At 37.4% G+C, this 20,193-nt stretch overlaps 1 pseudogene; it reads left to right on the top strand.

Annotated features, from left to right (window-relative positions):
* The first annotated feature begins 6,514 nt into the window (after positions 1-6,514).
* On the top strand, positions 6,515-11,119 carry LOC118576345 (annotated as a pseudogene).
* Positions 11,120-20,193: the final 9,074 nt, after the last annotated feature.

Here is a 20,193-nt window from a genome sequence, read left to right as displayed (position 1 = left end):
CAATCTATGAGTACTATGACTCCTGCCACAGTCTCTGTTTTTGTTTCTTTTTAGAGGAAGCAGAATAGTCTTTGTCCTCATGTCATTCCTGTCCACGTTTGAGTTTCTTCTACCTATTGAAAGAATTAATAGACACGATTTTGGGCAAAAGCATACAATGAAGATGCAGCCTACCAGAAACACTGACCTTATATAAAATGAATTAATGATGGCAGAGTGGCCCTGAGATTGAAACCACAGGGTATGATAGAATGAATGCTTATTCTTCATGCTTTCTTCTGTGATAAATATCAGGCCATCCTCACTGCTAATTTCTTTCATTGGTCATTTTCCATACCTGACTGGTCAGTCTTTGCACCTTCTGCTTCACCTTCATCTTGGTGAGGAAGGTTTGGTGAGATGGTGGCTCCCTGTTGCTCCTTGTGGGTAGATGTACACAAATTAACTTGCAGTATGACAAGGCAAAGAGGATAAACAGACCATGCTGAGTCCTAATCAAATGTTGAGAAAGCTTGTTTACCAATGAATCAGTGACACTCCAAATTATTTTGTCCCATGCTTCAGATGCCCCCTCTGGGGAAGTCAGCTATCTCCTCTATTTAAAGGGAAGTGGTTATCTCAGCTATCTGGTTCTCTCTGTCCTCAAAGCTTGTGCTCCAAGTAACCAAGTAGAGAGAGTCATGAGAAAATCACCGTAGTTCACAATCACCTCAGTCATTTAGAGGTTGCTCAAATATCTTGACAGGGCAATCTAACCATATAACTATTAATGGAGAAGACATATAAGGCCAGAACTTGGTCACCAGACTCAATAAGTCACCTCACTGACAACCTAGGACAAACAGAGCAGCTGGGAAGTACCAAAAGTTAGCCAGTGTGGTTGAAGTACAGTAATATCCTGCCTTGAAATGGACACACCTCTCAATCCCTCATACTTTAATGTTGGTCTCGTGTTCAATCATCAATGCCTATTCTCCAAAAAGAATGAAAGCCAAGAGTTCCCAACAAAAACTTTGGCCTTACCAGTTCTTTAACCCTGAGGCAAAACAATTAATATCCTGGGATCCTTGAATTTCAAGAGCCATGACAAGCAGGGAAGCTCTGTGGGTTCCCAGAGACTCCAAAATTCTGTGCCCCATTACTGGAAGATTCAGTTCAAGCCCACATCATCCAGGAAGCTTTCCTTTTCCTGCACAGAACTCATTACACAATTCCCTTGACCATTTCTTTCTTGATGTTTTACAATGAGACTAAAGGTCACTTTTGTTCTGTCACTCTCCGGTCTCTCTACCCACTCTATTCTCTTTCTGAATTAGACTCTTCAGTATGCCATCATGTTCATCAGTAAATGGAGAAGACATTGAATAAACTTCCCATGGCCAGTTGTTGTTGCCACAACATTTGTCACATCACAGAGATTGCCAGGGCTCTCCAAGATACAATAGATTGTCCAGGGAAGAGCTGCAGATGTCATGGGAACTGACATTGCTTCCCTCCTAATAAGCTTTCCTCATAATACACTAGAAGTCAAGCTGACCTTTGCAGGAAACTCTGCTGAGATTCAAGGGAAGCCCTTTAGTACCCTCTTCATCCAAATGCAGAGATCTCTCTCTGATTGATTCGACATCTTTAGTTATTTCCATGTGTGGAACTGATTGTTTATCTCCTACTGAAATTTTTTGTACACATGGTAATATTATCAGAAATTTATGTATGCTACAGGTCTTCATAAGTTCCTGCATCTTCCTGTCTCCTTGGCCACAAGACATTATAGACTTAATGCTGACTGAGAAGGACACTTGTTAAACATTTCCTGTTAATGAGTCTACAGGAAATAGCTAGGCAGAGTTATGCTAGAGGAAGAGGATAACACAGCCTAGGAAAAAGTACTCATAGGTGTGGGATACAGTCATGGAGCTCAGTGGGACTAAAATCTGTGTTATCAGCATGTGCATAGTGGGTGTATTACACTCTGTTGAATAGCTGAATGTGTTCTGCTGTTACTGGGTAGTAAAGGTGGCCAGAGAGCTAGAGTCTTCCACACAGAACGTGAGTTTCCTATAACGCAAGGGATATTCAAGAAAATCCTTTGCAAGCCACTTCAAATGCAGGAACACAGACACTAGGGTTCCACTGGACACTCTAGATCAATGGTTCTAAATTTTTCCAATTCTCTGACTCTTTAAATAGCACTAACAATAGTTCCTCATGTTCTGATGAACCCTAAACACAAAGTTAAGAAACAATGAAACAATTTTGCTACTGTTATGACTCTTAATTCAAATATTTGATGGTTTTGTCTTGGAAGGTCTTGTTCACTCCATCTATGATGATTGAAAGTTTTGCTGGGTAGACTATTCTAGGCTGGAATCCATGGTCTCTTAGTATCTGCATTATATCTGTCCAGGTCCTTCTGTCTTTCAAAGTCTCCATTGAGAAATCGGGTGTTATTCTGATGGGTTTGCCTTTATAAGTCACTTGACCTTTTTTCCTTTGCTGCCCTTATTATTCTTTCTTTATTCTGTACATTTAGTTGTTTAATTATTATGTGGCAAGTAGATTTTTGGGGGGTTCTAGTCTGTTTGCTGTTCTATAGGCTTTTTTATATCTTCATAGACATTTCGTTCTTTAAGTTGGCAAAGTTTTCTTCTATGATCTTGTTAAATATATTTTCTGTGCCTTTGAGTTGGTATTCTTCTTCCTCTATCCCTATTACTCATAGGTTTGGTATTTTCATGATGTCCCAAATTTCTTGTACATTTTGGCCCATGACTTTTTTGGCTTTAGTGTTTTCTTTGACTGTTGAATCTATTTCTTCTAACGTATCTTCAACATTAGAGATTCTCTCTTCCATCTCTTGCATTCTGTTGGTTATACTTGCATCTGAAGTTCCTGTTCATTTACTGAGATTTTCTATTTCCAGCATTACCTTTGCTTTTGTCTTCATTTTTTTCTATTTCGCTTTTCAGATCTTGGACTGTTTCCCTCTGTAGATGTAACCATCTTGTTAAATAAGAAACACAGAAGAACTGCAGAGTTAAAAGCCATGAGGTCAGAGCAAGAGCAGAATACCTTACCCTTCACTGATTCTGCTGTCCTTCCTCTCCACAATGGTCCTTCAGGTACCTGCTTCACAGAGGAAACTGCCCGACATTCTATAGGACACTGAAAACAGTGACCAAGAAACTCTAGCCCTATGGACTGAAGACAAATGCCCCAACTTTACAAAAGAACATTAGGTGACTGTCCAGGCTGCCAGACCTCTCTGTCTACCCTGCAGGACTCGCAAAAGTTGCTTGCATCCTTCTCCCAGTTCTCAGGTAATATTGTATCCTTCTGAGGTCTTTGATGTGGTTGAAGACAAGATAGTTATAATTTCCTCAATTATGATAAAAGATAAGTTAGATATAAAACCTTAGACTCACAAATATAAGATAAATAGGATGTCTTACTTAATAATGCAACTGTAATTCTTGCTTGATAATTGTTTTGTTATTTGTAATTTTACTATGTAAAAGTTAAAAACTTCCTTTAAAAAATAAAAAAGAAAAGGGGACGTGCTGTGGATATCTCTCTGTATAAATAAAATACTGTTTGGCCAGTGGCCATGCAGAATGTATAGGCGGGATAAGAGAGAAAAGAATTCTGGGAGCTGGAAGGCTGGTTGGAGGGACACTGTCAGCTGCTGCCATGAGAAGCAACATGTAAAGACACCGATAGGTCACAAACCATGTGGCAAAGCATAGACTAACAGAAATGGGTTAATTTAAGATAGAAGAAGTAGATAACAAGAAGCCTGACACAGCCATACTGTTTATAAGCAATATAAGTTTCAGTGTGCTTTCTTGGTTGAGTCTGAGAGACTGTGGGACTGATGGGTAAGAGAGATTTGTCCTGAGTGTGGGCCAGGCAGGAAAATTCTAACTACATCCCTCATATGTTTCATTGTTTTTCCATGATTTTCTTTCAGGGACTTATTGTTTTCTTCTGCTTCATTTGTCCTTTCCTCTAGATTTTTATAGTGTTCTTCCCATTTCTTTTGTCTGTTCCACCACTTCATTTTTTATTTCTTCTATATAAGGCTCTAGCCTCTTCATGATATTATTTATAAGGTTGTTTTCTTCTGCTTCTTCCATTCTGTGATGTTCAGGTCTAGCTTTTGGAAGAGGGCTAGGTTCTAGTGATGCTGTATTGCTCTTTATTTTGTTGTATGTAATTCTGCCTTGATGTCTGTCCATCTCCTTGAGGATTTGTTCTTGTCTTATCAGCACACTTGGTCCAGACAGAGCTGACAGATTTAGGGATCCTCTCTCTGGTCCAGATGGAAGCTCTGAGCAGGATGGGAGCTCTGGTCCAGATGGTAATGCTGGCCAGAAGGGAGCTGAGGGTTCTAGTCCAGATCAGCGTTCTGGGGCAGCATGGAAGCTCTGGTTCAGATGGGAGTTCCTGGGTGGATGGCAACTTGGGGCTAGTCTTTGAGTCTCAGGAAGTGGCTGGGGTCTCGGGCAGATAGGTGTGGGGGCATGGTGTGAAGGGGAACCTTCCTGCAGAGCCTGTCAAATGGCCAGAAACTGGGAATATATATATATATATATATATATATATATATATATATATATGTGTGTGTGTGTGTGTGTGTGTGTGTGTGTGTGTGTGTGATATGAGACCTTTATCACATGAAAAATTTTGTTTTATATAGGTTAAAAATGTTCAATAAGTATATTTTCGATATTAGACCTTTATCAGTTCAGAATTTTTGTGTTATCTGATTTCTTCAGTGCAATGTGTATATTTTTGATATTAGTCATTTATCAGATGGGAATTTTTGTGTTATTTATCTAATTAAGTTCAATATGTGTATTTGGGATATTTGACTTATATCAGATGAAAAATTTTGTGTTATTTACACACAGCATAGTGTATCTTCATTCAACAGTTGAAGTGCTCTAATTTTAAGTGTATGATTTTTTCACTTCAAGGTTTTGTTCTTAAATAAGATATGTCATCTCACCAGTTTCTTTCCATTGTTTAAGCAAAGTTGAAGAAATGTCTAGGTATATGTCTAAGTTTTATAGTGCTTATGCACTAAGCACAAAACCTGAAATCCATCATCAGAACTGCATATTTCTTTTTGTTTGGTTTGATTTGTTTTTTTTTAAAAAAAAAAAAAAACTGTGGCATTTTTAAAAAATTACTAGCATATGTATATGGGTGCTTTGCCTATATGTTTGTCTGTACACCTTATATGTGGTGCCCAGTGAAGCTCAAAGCTTGTAGTAAGAGTGTACTAAGATCCACACATTCTTTCTCTCTCTCTCTCTCTCTCTCTCTCTCTCTCTCTCTCTCTCTCTCTCTGTGTGTGTGTGTGTGTGTGTGTGTGTTTGTGTGCGTGTGTGTAGACAAATGAAAGAAGATGTCCTCTGGAACCAAAGAAACTGGTGACTGTGAGTTGCCTATTTGGGTACTGGGAACCAGACTTTGATCCTCTCTAAGAACAGCAAGTGATTTTAATCATATCTCAAGTTCCATGTATAAAGTATTTTCTTTGTAAATTTACTTATTGTGTGTATTGTGTGTATGTGAGGTGGGAGTGAGAAAGTATGCTTGTACCATTACAGAGGTAGAGATTAGAAGACAACTTTTCAGAAGTCAGTTCTCTCCTATTATTGGTTTTGAGGATGAAATGCAGGCTGTCAGACATGGAGAGCAAGTACTTTTATCAAATGCTGAGCACTCTAGTGCACCCTGCCTCCACTCTGATTCAAAAAGAAAAAAGCAGCTGCATTTTGTTTCTATATCTGCTGTGAAGTTTTATAATGCACTTCCTGTCTATTTAGTGGATGATGCTGGCAAAACAGATCATGCAGGTTCCACTGACATTACCATGCATGCAGAGCCAGAAACTGATCCTTATAGATTGGATGACACCTGTCCTGAAATTATCAAGGTGTACATTTTTAAAGCTGACCCTACAGAGGATGACCTAGGTAAAGGGGAAAACATTCTCTGTCTCTAATATTCTGCTACATTGCATATAGTTTTATTTTTTATACAGTGTGGTGGTTCTGATTTTTGTTTATTTGTGTTTGTGTTTTTGAGTTAGGGTCTCAATTGGAGGCCTGGCTGTTCTGTAACTCACTCTGTATACCAGAGTTTGGTTTCAAACTCACAGTAGTGTGACTGCCTGTACTGTATTGAAAGCATGTGCCTCCAGGGCCTGATGTTCTTCAGGTTTTTTGTTTTTTGTTTTGTTTTTGTTTTTTTTTTTTTTTGTTTGGTTTGTTTTTTGTTTTTTCAAGACAGGGTTTCTCTGTGTAGCTTTGCACCTTTCCTGGAATTCGCTTTGGAGACCAGTCTGGCCTCGAACTCACAGAAATCTGCCTGGCTCTGCCTCCTGAGTGCTGGGATTAAAGGCATGCACCACCACCACCCAGCCTTCAGGTTTTAAAATGCTATTTAGGTTGGAAATGTTGAAAGTTTGTTTGAGGATAACTTTAAGACATTTCTAATGTAATATGCAGATACTGAAAAAGGTAAGCCCACTAAGTCAAATAGATGGAGTTTGAAATTAATTCTCATAACTTGTTTTTTTATAGGACAAACTATAGACATTGTGGAGAGTGACACTAACAATGATGATGAAGCTGACCTACATGATCAGGACAGCACTTTTCATACTCCCAGAGACAATATGACTGTCGATGACTCTCAACAGGAAGATAAATATTGTAGCAAGTAGATGGCTTACTTTGAATACAGATGGTTTTTTGTTTCTATAACCTCTGATTCTTTTTAAAACAAACTATATAGAAGCAGCCCTGTTATAGAGATTATAATGCTACCATATAATAAAGGGCATCAGTATTTTTAATGGCATGTTTTAATTGGTGCTTTAAAAAAGTAAATAGATGCCAGGCATGGTCACTTAACACCTGTAATCCAGCACTTGAAAAGGCTGAAGCAGGTGGATTTTGAATGACCAATTGAAGTCCCAGAATAGCCTGGAATTATTACATAAGAACTTGTCTTACGAACGAAACAAGTAAGTAAACGGAAAGAATAAAATATTGAAAGAAAAATGAAATATACTAAGTCTTTATTGGCTACTTACTGTGGTGTTTTACAGTAGTGAATAGATTTTTTTTTGCTGAGCTTGTACTAAACCTAGTCACAGAAGGATTTAATAATTTGTGCTTAGATGTTGCTGATGTAACAAATGGGGCTTATATGGAAGTGATTGTAGCAGATGAAGATGCTGGTGGCACAGCAGCAGCTGCTACTGTGCATGAACAACAAATGGATGATAGTGAATTGAATGCAGCTTTCATGCCTATTGCATGGGCAGCAGCCTATGGTAAGAAACACCTTGAAGAGTTGATACTGCTTTACTTATTCTTGTTTGAGATATGGGGTATATGTATGAATGTGGATGCAGGCATGTGCTCGTGTATGTAGAGACGTGGTGTGTCATTAGTCCTGGGGAATTAAGAAATGTCTACTCATCCCAGATAGGGAAAAAGTGATAGAGACCAAAGAATGGATACCACCAAAGTCCAACATGGTGAATAAGTGAGCTTACTGAAATTATTTTTAAGAATCTAGAGTTACTTCCAGGAACAGAAATGGCTAAAAGGCAGCTAGCTGAGTTGCCAAAAACCCACCCCAGCACGACAAATGAAAGCTGGGAAGCAGGAACTTAATGTGTAACCTGCAGACATTTTGATAGGTTGCAGAGTGGTTCTTTTAGACAACTCAGGAGTTGTGAGTCTCTTCTAGGTAGCAAGCATGACTAGAGCCTCTTCAAAGTAGCTCAGCTTGTCCAACAGTTCTCTCTATTTCTGTTACTGCCTAAATATGTTTGACAATAAAGGGACAAAGTCTGAGTGACTAATCAGTTTCAGGGACTTCCTGAAGCTTTTGATTTGTATACTTGCTGAGCTTAAGGACCTTTACTTCAGGATATAAAGTTTCACTTCCCTTTAAAGCATCCTGTGTCTTAACAAGCTTCCCTCAAAGATAGAAATTGCTACAAAACAGAGAACAAAGGACAACTTTACACATTGATTCTCAGCAGACATAATTAGTACCTTGATTTTTAAGACAGAGTCTCTTCTTTGGCCTGAATCTTGCCTGAATGGCTGGCCAGAAATCTACCTTTCTCTGTTTTTCCAGTGACGAGATTACAAATATGCACCTCTGTATTCAGGCTTTGTTTTGTTTAGTTTTTTTTAAAACATGGTGTGTAGGTTTTAAACACAAATCCTCATGCAAGCACTTTATCAGTGAAGTTATTTCTCTAGTTATTCCTCCATTTCTGGAGGAATGGTTTCTGAGATCTTTAATATTTCACAAATATGAAATAACCCAGTTAGTTATTTAAAAAATAATGAAGAACTCCAAATTTTTGTTCAAATTTTCCTTTATTTTTTTACCTACTTAAAAATACAGATATTTTCTACTTGGAGTTTGTTTTTTGTTCTTTTGTGTTGGCTTTTGTCTTTATAGTCTTGGCAAACTGCTAGATACATACATTAAATATTTTTCCTGTGATTTTCAACTTAATGTGCTTTTAAGTCCATTACATAAAAACAGAGTTTCTGCTATTATTGAGTATCAGGTTTTATTTTTCACTGTTGTAGATAATAAAGAATGTCTAATATTTTAATTTTTGTAATTTGTACATCATGTTTTTGACACACATTGTTAGATGAAAATTCTGATGAAATTGAAAAACAGAATGTCACTGCAAGTGCTGCCTTGCACCTAGATGAGTGTGATGACCTTGACAGAATGTCTAAATGAATACCAAAGAAAAGACCTGTATCCAGGCACTATCTGGCTGGTAAGAAGGAAAAACTATCCTTGGTGTAGAGCATTCTGCAGATTATATAAAGAAATAGTCTTGTATATTGACAAAAGTGTAATCATGGTATTTTTACTGCTTGATCCCAAGAGGCTTTTGTGCATTGAATTTGAAAATAAATTTTCCATTTATTTATAGTCATGAATGGCTTACTGAGGTAAAAAAACAGACAGGCTGTAGATCAGACTTTAAGAAAAAGGAACTTAACTCTCTGGTACAGAAAAGAAATCAATAAAATGAGTTAATTTTTTGGTGGGGTCTCACACTTTTAACTATTACTGGCCTCAAACTAGTGGTAATTCAGCTTCCTCAAAATGTCTTATGACTGTTGGCATGAACCATCTTACTTGGCTGTTAGTTTAATTCATTTGATAAAACAGTCAAGTTTTTCTTCCTTTGTTCTTTTATTTCTGTGTTTTTTCAAAGACAAAATCTTTATTTGCAGCTCAAGATGGCAATGAATTTGTGATCTTCCTGCCTCTCTCCCCCAATCCCACTGTTTCAGGAACTTACTACAACCAGAGCATTTTTTCCCAGAGAAAAGGACCAAACCCCGGGCCTTGAGCTTGCTAGGCAAGTACTCCACTACTGAGCTAAATCCCCAAACTCCCACAAAATCATTTAAACAGACTTCCCTTAAAGAAATGGAGGAGCACTTTTAATCACTTTTAATTGTTAACAGAATATACTCTTATCCTGAATTGGTTTGGGGCAGTGTATGTAGGGAAACTACAGCTTTGTATAATTAAATTTTGTAGGTGTTGTTGAAGAATATCATAGATTATTGAAAGGTTGGATTATATTAAACTTAATTAAATGTTTAACTTTAGTTACAAATAATTTACTACATATCTGTAAGTTGATAAGATTTCACTGATGCTTCCTTTAAAAAAAACAAAACAGAAAGGAATGAAATTAATCCAGTCATACTGGATCCAGTTCTTTCTTATGATTAACTACAAAATGTATGTTGAAACTAGAGACATGAATGTTAAAAACAGATAAAGTCCAGGAAACATACTTTAGACTTAACAAAGAAACCAAAAAGTAATGAAGTTTGATTATTTATCTTTGTCTCTTTCTATTTTTTAGCAATAATTGTTGGTCCTGACCCCTGCATGTTTTGTAGAAAGAAATTTAACTCAAAAAGTTTCTTGAAAATACACATGAAAAACCATCCTGAATACCTTGCCAATAAAAAAATACCACTGTACTGACTGTGGTTACAGTACTAACAAAAAGAAATGTTTACATAATCATCTGGAGAGCCACAAGCTGACCAGTAAGGCAGGAAAAGATACAGAATGTGATGAATGTGGGAACCATGACTCTCAGGCTGGGGTTTTGTGTACCCACAGAACAGTGCATGGATTAAAAGTAGCCAGAAAAACGTACAACTGTAAGTTCTGTGAATATGAAACAGATGAACAGGCATTATTGAATCAGCATCTTTTGTCAGTACACAGCAAGAAATTTCCTCACATTTGTGTAGAGTGTGGTAAATGTTTCCATCACCCATCAGACTTCAAAATGCACATATGAGTTCATACTGGAGAGAAGCCCTATGAATGCCAGTATTGTGAGTACAAGTCTTCAGACTCTTTCAACTTGAAAACACATATAAAAATTAAGCATAATAAAGAGATACCATTGAAGTGTGGCATCTGTGCCCTGACTTTCTCAGGCACCAAAGAGGCACAGGAACATGCTCTTACACACCAAGAAAGCAAAAAACACCAGTGTTTGCATTGCAACCATAAGAGTTCAAATTCAAGTAATTTGAAGCGACACATAATTTCAGTTCACACAAAGGACTATCCTCATAAGTGTGAGATGTGCATCAAAGGATTTCATAGGCCATCAGAACTCAAGAATCATGTGGCTACTCACAAAAAGTAAAATAATGCACTGGTGTAGACACTGTGACTTTAAGAGTCCAGATCCGTTTTGCTAAGTCACCATATTCTCTCAGTTCACACAGTGAATGTTCCATTTAACTGTAAGGGATATAATAGGGGATTTCAACAACAGTGTGAGCTTCAAAATCATATGAAGACCCACAGTGACCGGAAAGTGTATCAGTGTGAATACTGTGATTATAGCACTATAGACGCCTCAGGCTTTAAGCGGTATGTTATCTCCATCCATACCAAAGACTATCCTCACTGCTGTGAGTACTGCAAGAAAGGATTCAAGAGACCCTCAGAAAAGAATCAGCATATAATGCGACATCATAAACAAATCAACCCGCCCTAAGAATACATATTAAACTTTAGAGATGTTGACTTTGAAGCAGGAGATTCATTTTGAAAGCAGTCATCCTTGTTCACATCCAATAGTGAGAATTTGATAATCAAATACAAATACAATATTGCTTCTGTTTGACTTTACATTTTACTGAGTAAGATGTTCTATATCTTGTAAACTTTATTTACTAACTGAGAGAAACAAATTTTCTTTAACAACATAGTCTGTGATTCTATGCCAATTTTTTTTTGTCTTGGAAGCCTTTGTACCATACTACTACCTTACTCATCTCAATGGGACTTTTGTAAGACAAAAATTAATATTACTAACTTGAAAAGTAACTTTGTAAAAAATATACATTATAGTGATATTGCCAGCATAATTGAGAAATTCTTCTGACACGCCTTACTATCAAAATATGGAAATTATTTCCTTGTCTTAATATTTTCAAATTTTTGACAATGCAACTTCTAGTTGAGTCTCTACCACTGCTGATTATAGGAAGTTGACTGCATTGGGCTTACTTTTCATTTTTGTTTATAGAGGTCATTTTGATCTTGATTGTAGTACTTTACCTCTCTTTCTTTTCATATATAGCAGAATTTTAGAAAACCCTAAATGAAAATTTCTGCTTTTTCTTGAGTTTCAATGTTTTGTGGTTTGTCTTGCAGTTTTGTTCAATAAATAAAAATTACAGTAGATTGAATTTTGTTGACTTACAGAAATATATCACGACTTGTAGCATTATTTTGCAAATTGGCATTGAAATGAAGTTTAAATTTTAGGTACATCTGTTCCTTCCTGACAATGACAATCCATCACAATTTGTAAGAACTTGGAAAATCCTGAGTTATATGGGATTATCTGTACACTTGGTATTGAGAAAATCTAAAATTTAGGTAGGTAATTAGAGGAAAAGGACCTTAGTTAGAAGTAATGATATTATTCTTAGTTTTGGTAAATGAAAAGAAGAAGCTGAAGTGTTTTTACCAACAGAATATTTTAATAAAAGCTGCATTTTACTGAAAACTTTATGGAAACCAGATCCATGTCCAGCTCCTTATTTTTCTGTGAATGCTGTCTTGAATGAAAGTAAAAACTCAGAGGCTGTTACTTCATTTTACATACTTAGTCCTGTAAGAACGTAGATGTGGCCAGTTCAGCACTTATTTTGTATTTTTTCTTAATGTGCTTTTTTTAAGATAGCATATATATTAATTGGCTACTTACATTTTTTATTTGAGATTTGACATTTTATACAGTTAGTCATGATTGTAGGACATATTATACAATTAATCTAGCTCATTGGATTTGATTATATAGAATTTTGAAGAAAACATTTGTTATATTCCCTCAGTAAACTACTGGTATGTGGGTATTGAAACACTGGAGAATATTTGAAGGAAAAAATTTCCTAATTGATAACTCCTTTGGTCCTTATGGTTTTACTGCCAGGTTTTCCTTTTTTACTGTGATTCTGATATTCAGAAGTAATATTTACAGGTTTAGATTCTAAGTAATTGGTGCTTGACATGTTCTGAAACAGGATAAATTTAATTTCAATACTAAATATATAATACATTCAGTACATAGCATTCATTTTTGCCAAGCAAAGCTCAGACAGAACTTTGAAAACTCCTATACCTTCTAGCACCTGAGTTTATCCCCTTTAGATTTGAGTTGGTATTCAGTGAACTGTTCTTTATGTCTAACACTCTTGTGATCTTGAATTTTCCTTTTTCCTAAAGTGATATAAAAGAATGTTTTAAGATGAAAAATTTAACCATAAGAAATTAAATAAACATAAAAAATACTTTATAATCTTTGTATTTCTCACAGTCTCCATACAGACTTAATTTTTTTATTTCTGAGTACAATAGTCAAACTTTTGAAGGGTGATAAAAGTTTGGAAAGTAAGTATCATAAATTACATAGAAATGAATTGTGCTTATAGTTTACTTTTCATTTATTTTAATGATTAGCAAAGCTAGAAAATTTGTTCCAGCCAAAACTTTATAAAAGGTATAAAGTCTTAAAGGAGGTGATATATTTCATTGGAATTGCCTGAAAATATTCCATCTTTCCTTTGTACACATTATAAAATACCTGAAAATGCTTAAGAGAAGTGACATTGTAAATGTGTACTTGAGAATAACATACAGAAATAAAATGAGACTATTTTTCTGTTAATAAATATCTATTGAATTTGAACCAAACAGTAAGTCAACACTTAAAACACTTATGGGGGAGAGGGGAGTGCATCATTTTTTGAAATGTATTTGTGTGTGTGTGTGTGTGTGTGTGTGTGTGTGTGTGTGTGTGTGCATGCCAGGAAGAGCATATGTGCAGAAGTCAGAGGACAACTTGTAAGACTAAAATCTCAATTTCTACAATGGTCCCAGGGATCAAATTCAGGTCAAATTCATCAGGTGTGGCAGGAAGAGTTAATTGGTGGGGGTATGTAGGCAGGATACAGGAGGAGAGCATAGGAAAGGCAGAACTAACACTGAAGGCTCACCCTTTTATCCCCATTTCTCCTATAACATATAATATGAAGCTTTTGTTAGTATTTCCTTTCTGTTTTCTTTCTTGATCTTTAGGTGTTTTTGTATGTTTTTGAAGTGCCTCATCATTCCTTTCCAAAGTAATTTCCTCAGGTATTTGCTCTTTAATCCTTTCACTGGACACTTTGCAAAACAAAATATGGGTGCAATTTTTTAATACACAAGTTTACTATTATGGTTTCACATTGTAAAATAAAATTGTTCTCCAGGAAATTAAAATGTAAAACAGCTCAGTAATAAAACATGTCACCTAACTACTTAGAAGCTTACTTTAAAAACTAGAAATTATTTTCTTTTTCATTTTTCCTTTGATTTTTATGGTGTAATCACATCATTCACTCACTCCCCTTTATCCCTTCAATCCCTTCAAACTCTCCTGAATACCACTCCTTACTCTCTTAAATTCATGGTGTCTTTTGTTACATGCATGTGTGTGTGTGTGTGTGTGTGTGTGTGTGTGTGTGTGTGTGTGTGTGTGTGTTCTAATTACAACCCATCCACTCTGTCTATAATTTTATTCATATGTGTGTTTCCAGGGGTGATCATTTGGTACCTAGTGACTAGTTTCTAATGCCAGGCATAATCTTGCTTTTTTTTCTAGTTTTTTTTTTTTTTTTTTTTGGTTTTTTGAGACACTGTTTCTCTGTGTAGTTTTGCGCCTTTCCTGGAACTCACTTGGTAGCCCAGGCTGGCCTCGAACTCACAGAGATCCATCCACCTGCCTCTGCCTCCGAGTACTGGGATTAAAGGTGTGCACCACCAATGCCTGGCATAATCTTACTTTTGTTCAGTGGCTCTTAAGTACAATGAGAGAACCTTCTGTATGTCACCACCTCAGAGTATTTGTGTCAGTACAGTTTACATAGTGTTATCATACCATGGTAGTTACTGACATGGTTCATAGGCATCATAGCTGGGTAGCACTGTTAGTTGTCTCATTTTGGAAGCTTGCATGGCAACTTCTGGTACCTGAAAGCTAACCCTCCTGGAGGAGGCATTTATGTCAGATCTGACTCAGGGTTTTCTAAGCCCCTTGTCTCAAGTGCATAGTGTCTTCAGCAATAGGGACTTACCTTCCACCTCTGGGAGTAACCAAGGACAACAGCAACAGGATGTGTGTTTTGGGTGTCTCCTGGACATCCCTGGCCAACAACTCTAAAGAGGACTTATTATAGATTATATTGGAGTTTCTTTTAGGGTTTTTTTGTTCTTAGAGGGAGCAATGACATTTTTGAGCTTTAGAGGGTTTGTTTTTTTTTATACCGTGCTTTCTGTTTCCTTGTATTTGTGTCTCTGGTTCTTCACAAATTAATTTTAACTTTCCAGGAAAAGTGATTCTTTTCTGTCTCAGTATCATCATCCAAGACCAATGAAAGACATTTTACTTCTTTGAGAGATTGGAACTGTTTCTTCTTACCTCACTCTTCCCTTCTCTTGTTTATTTTTTTCACTTTTTTTCATTTTCTTTTTGTTCTTTCTATGTATTATCAAAATTCTTTATTCTACCATTTTTTCATATGCTATGCATCTTACTCTGATGTGACTGTGGTTCCCATATTATGTGCGCCCTAAAACTCCTCATTTTTCCTCCCTAATACATGCTGTAATCTCCTCTCTTATAATAAATCCTGTTCAGCCTTGTGTTTTCTATTCTCTATCTCTGTTTCTTCTTCGAATCAAATTTACCTTGCACCTTCCCTGTTGCTTTGGAATATAAGCCTGTTTTCAAAGATATTCTTCCTCTTAAGAAGCAAGGATATCCCTAATTTCTTGAGTTCTTTATATATTCTGGATATCAGCCCTCTGTCAGATGTGGGGTTGGTGAAGAACTTTTTCTGTTCTGTAGGTTGTTGCTTTGTCTTGTTGACTGTGTCCTTTGCTCTATAAAAGCTTCTCAGTTTCAAGAGGTCCCATTGATTGATTGTTTCTCTCAGTGTCTGTGCTACTGGTGTTATATTTAGGAAGTGATCTCCTATGCCAATGCATTCAATACTGCTTCCTACTTTCACTTCTATCAGATTCAGAGTAACTGGATTTATGTTGAGGTTTTTGATCCACTTATTGTATGAGCAAGAATTGTTGAGACCAAGATTAGAAAAAGCACAGGGACAAATAGCAAAACTAATGGAAACACATGAATTATGAACCAAAAGCTGTGGAGCACCCAACTGGATCAGGCCCTCTGGATAAGTGAGACAATTGAATAGCTTGAACTATTTGGGAGGCACCCAGGCAGTGGGACCGGGACCTGTCCTTAGTACATGAGCTGGCTCTTTGGAACCTTGGACTTATGCAGGGACACTTTGCTCAGCCTGGAAGGAGAGGACTGGACCTGCCTGTACTGAATCTACCAGGTTGAGTTGAATCCGCAGGGGTGTCTTGGCCCTGGAGGAGATGGGAATGGAGGGGAGGGGCTGGGAGGAAGGCAGTGGCGGGGGTGGGAGTAGGGAGGACAGGGGAACCTTTGATTGATGTGTAAAATTAAAACACAAATATCCATATTAAAAAAATAAAATTTGAAATAAAATTTTAAAAAAGAAGCAAGAATATCTCTAATCCTTTAAATTATTTTGCCTTATCTCTCCTGTCCTCTCCACTCCTTCCTCTGATGGCCTTGCTCTGAGGTGGTCTCACATTTAATGGAATCCTGCAGATATGGTCACGTGCTCACAATGGATCTTTGATAGACAGCACTCTTCTTCCCTCTCACTCACCCCAATCGCTTACAACGCTGTCTGTTTCTCATAGTTGCTACACATTACATCCCAAAGTCACTTTCAGAGCATAGTAAAGGCTTTATGTAAGAGGCAGGGATGAGGACATTTGTTTTTATAGAAAAGAAGTGACTTAGAAGAGAACGAACGTGGAGTATTTTTTGAAAATACATGTTTATGTAAAAGTGATTTTAGAATCCTAAAATGGCCATCAGACATGAGGGTTTTTTTGTGAAATTCCAATTTAAGAGAAAGAATACACAGTCAGAGTCTGAGTGTTCTAATTACCCCATTTCTCTTGAGCTTTGAGAAAGGAGTAAGGAATACTGTGGGTTGGGAAACATTGTATGAATGAGCAAGGGGACTTTTTGGCAGCTGATGGGAAAGTGATTACTGTTTTGGCACCAAGCAGAATGCTGAACTGTTTGGTGTTCATTTGCTATAGCAGCCAAAAGGAACACAGTAAAAACAAACAAACAAACAAACAAACAAACCTGTGACAAAATGTGTGGCTACAGATGGGCACTTTTCAAGACTCATGGTTGCTAAGTTTTGCGATAATGACTCAAAAGGCCTCAGTGTCATTCAATCCAGTGAAGATAAGAAATGATTATAAAAGGAAACTTTGAATCGTAAAGAAAAATTATGATCTAGGTGGATGTCACTAATTATTTCTTCTAGTTTTTTATTTCTCTCACAGAAGACTAGGACAATGATGCCAACAAAAAAAAATGATTTATTTATTTATTTAAAATTTGTGTTTTAATTTTTCAAATCAGCCATGGGTTCCCCTGTCCTCCCCCCTTCTGCCCCCCTGCCAACTTCCCCCCGCCCCTCCCCTCCATTCCCATCTCCTCCAGGGACAAAACTCCCCTGGGGATTCATTTAAACCTGGTGGATTCAGTACAGGCAGGTCCAGTCGTCTCCTTCCAGGCTGAGCAAAGTGTCCCTGTGTAAGCCCAAGAATCCAAACAGCTAGCTCATGCACTAAGGACAGGTCCTTGTCCCACTGCATGGATGCCTCCCAAACAGTTCAAGCTATTCAATTGTCTCACTTATCCAGAGGGCCTGCTCACAATTTAAGAAAAATCCAATAAAGTTTCTGTTACCTCTTTTTTTTTTTTTTTTTTTTTTAACTCCTAAAACATTGTGAAGAACAGTTAAGTCTCGTGATCAATTTCAGTCTTGAAAGCAGTGTAGGGTCAAAATACAGGTATTTTCCATTGAGTTTGAAGTAATCACAGATCATTCCTAGCACATCCAGGATGCTGCCTGTAGAGGACAGAAGGGCCAGATGAACATTACAAGTTTCAACTGTGACCCCCTTCAACATCATAGGACTTGAAATTTTGTTCTGTCTAAGAAATAAATAGTGGAGCCAAGTGAACTGCACATTTTCACATGTGAGGATCTGTTTTGTACCTTGCTGATTTTCCCTTTTCAAACCCTTTGTTCTATCTTTCCATCCTGTTTCTTCTCAAATGCATAAATACCTGTACCACAGCTCATTGAAATTTTAAATTATGGCTTGTGTAGTTTTTTTGTTTGTGTCATACCTATGGTCTCACATGGTCCTCTTTCAATATTTTCCACAGTCTGCTAAGCACCATCAAAATACCCCTCCCCATTCTGTCCTCTATCCCCCACTCCTACACACCCCTCAATTCTCTTTGAAAAGAAAGAAAAGAGTCACATTATGTATCATAGTTCATTTTCTCCAAGAAAGAATCTATGTCTTGAATAAATTGTTCTATTTTCATATCAGAGAACATACTGGCTATGGGGGGAGTCGTGTTTTCATCTTGCTTGTTAACTCTGATGCCTCCCAATGAAAGAGAGAACACTGTGGATTGCTTTTCTCATTACCATGAAAGGGTCCCTGACAAAACTTCTTCAAGAATGAAAGATTTATTTTGGCTCATATCTATAGAAGGTACAGCCTACCAGGGTGCAGAGGGGAGTACAGTGTTCTGGGATTGATCTGTGATGACAGTTATGTGAATGGCATCAAGGAACAGTACTGGCATGTGCCATCACGACTGTTGTGGTGCCTTTATTCTCAGCACTAGGAGTCAGGGGCAGGTATAGCTCTGTGAGGATGAGGCCAGCCTGGTCTCCAGAGAGAGAGTTCCAGGATAGCCCAGGCTACATAGAGAAACTCTAGAAAAAAAACACAAACAAATAAGACAAAACAAAAACTTCACAGTACTGAACCATTCATTCATCACCATTGTCTCTAAGTTGGTCACCTTGGCTCTATAACCTCCCAGTGGAGCAGAACAGAGCCTGTCACATGTTCATACCTATATGGCACCTCACACCTCCCATTCAGAACATCTTTTTGTTATGTTTCTAATAAATTGCTGCACCAGCATCATCTAGCAAATGATACTGATATCCCTGGTGTAAAAGAAGCTTTGGGGTCAGAAAGGCAAAAATAGGTAGTTAGATTCCTTTGTTTGAAGGCTCAGGTTTCTTATATCAGAAGGTCTTCACCTGTGGTCTTAGTACCTGGCACTGCCAAACCTCAAATGCACTGTGCAGTCACTTAGAAATAGGGAAGTTTTCTGAGAAAAGTTTGGTCAGATCCAGCCTGACTAATCAAACAGTCCTTGAGGTGAGAAGTATGGATTGAGAAATAATAGATATGAGAAATAGAAATGTAAAAGAAACAGACAGAGACACAGAATAGCATCTGGAGGGCTCCAAGTCAATACTGTTGTCACCCCAAGTTTATTCCTCATGGTATTTTTACACACCAGCAAGGGGAGATGCAAAAGGCCTCCCCCTCTGAAGGACACAACGGTTCAAGGAACAAAGTACAGACAAGTGTAAACATTTCCTAAATTCCCAAAACATCTTGTAGGCATGCCTTATGGCCAAAACACTCTGTAATTAGGCCTAGAAATATAAGACACCTGGTAACCACACCTTAGCCAAAACATCCTATCATGCAGCCTTGTGAGGCAAAGCAAGATTAGACTCTTTGACTTTGAGTCAAGATGGAATAAGGCCACACTATGGAGTCTCTGTGGGCCCCCATAATGTTCCTTTTTACAGATTGTACTGTTCTTTGAAGAGCTTTGTGCTTGCCTAGACCTATGTCCTCTAGCCTTCTAGACAACCGCACACATGTTACAAAATTTCTTGTGAACTTACTGAAACATTAGACAGCTAAACCAAAAGAGAGTTAATTTTCTGATTACTGTTGGAGGTTGATTAGGACTTGTAAGAGCAGAGGTTCTCTGAGACCATTGTCTCTTTCATGATCAATTTCCTAATGCTGTTCCCTCTCTCAACATCAACATCACTGCCCACATGGCAATTGAGCCCAAAATCTGATTTCTTTCTTGGCCTCTTTGTCTATTGTATATAGGAGGGCTACTGACTTTTTGAGTTGATCTTATATCCTGCTATGTTGATGAAGGTGTTTATTAACTGTATCAGTTCCTTGGTTGAATTTTTGGGGTCACTCATGTATACTATCATGTCATCTGCAAATAGGGAAAGCTTGACTTCTTTCTTTCCAATTAGAATCCCCTAAATCTCCTTATGTTGTCTCATTGCTCTGGCTAGAACTTCAAGTACTATATTGAATAAGTATGGAGAGAGGGAACAGCCTTGCCTTGTTCCTGACTTTAGTGGTATTGCTTTGAGTTTCTCTCTATTTAATTTGATGTTGGCTGTTGGCTTGCTGTAGATTGCCTTTATTATGTTTAGGTAGGTTCCCTGTATTTCTGATCACTCCAAGACCTTTATCGTGAAGGGGTATTGGATTTTGTCAAATGCCTTTTCTGTGTCTAGT

Source organism: Onychomys torridus, unplaced genomic scaffold, assembly GCF_903995425.1.
Source record: "Onychomys torridus unplaced genomic scaffold, mOncTor1.1, whole genome shotgun sequence".
In the NCBI taxonomy this organism is placed as follows: Eukaryota; Metazoa; Chordata; class Mammalia; order Rodentia; family Cricetidae; genus Onychomys; species Onychomys torridus.
The sequence above is the reverse complement of the archived record's forward strand: the minus strand, read 5'-3'. Positions and strand labels throughout refer to the sequence as shown.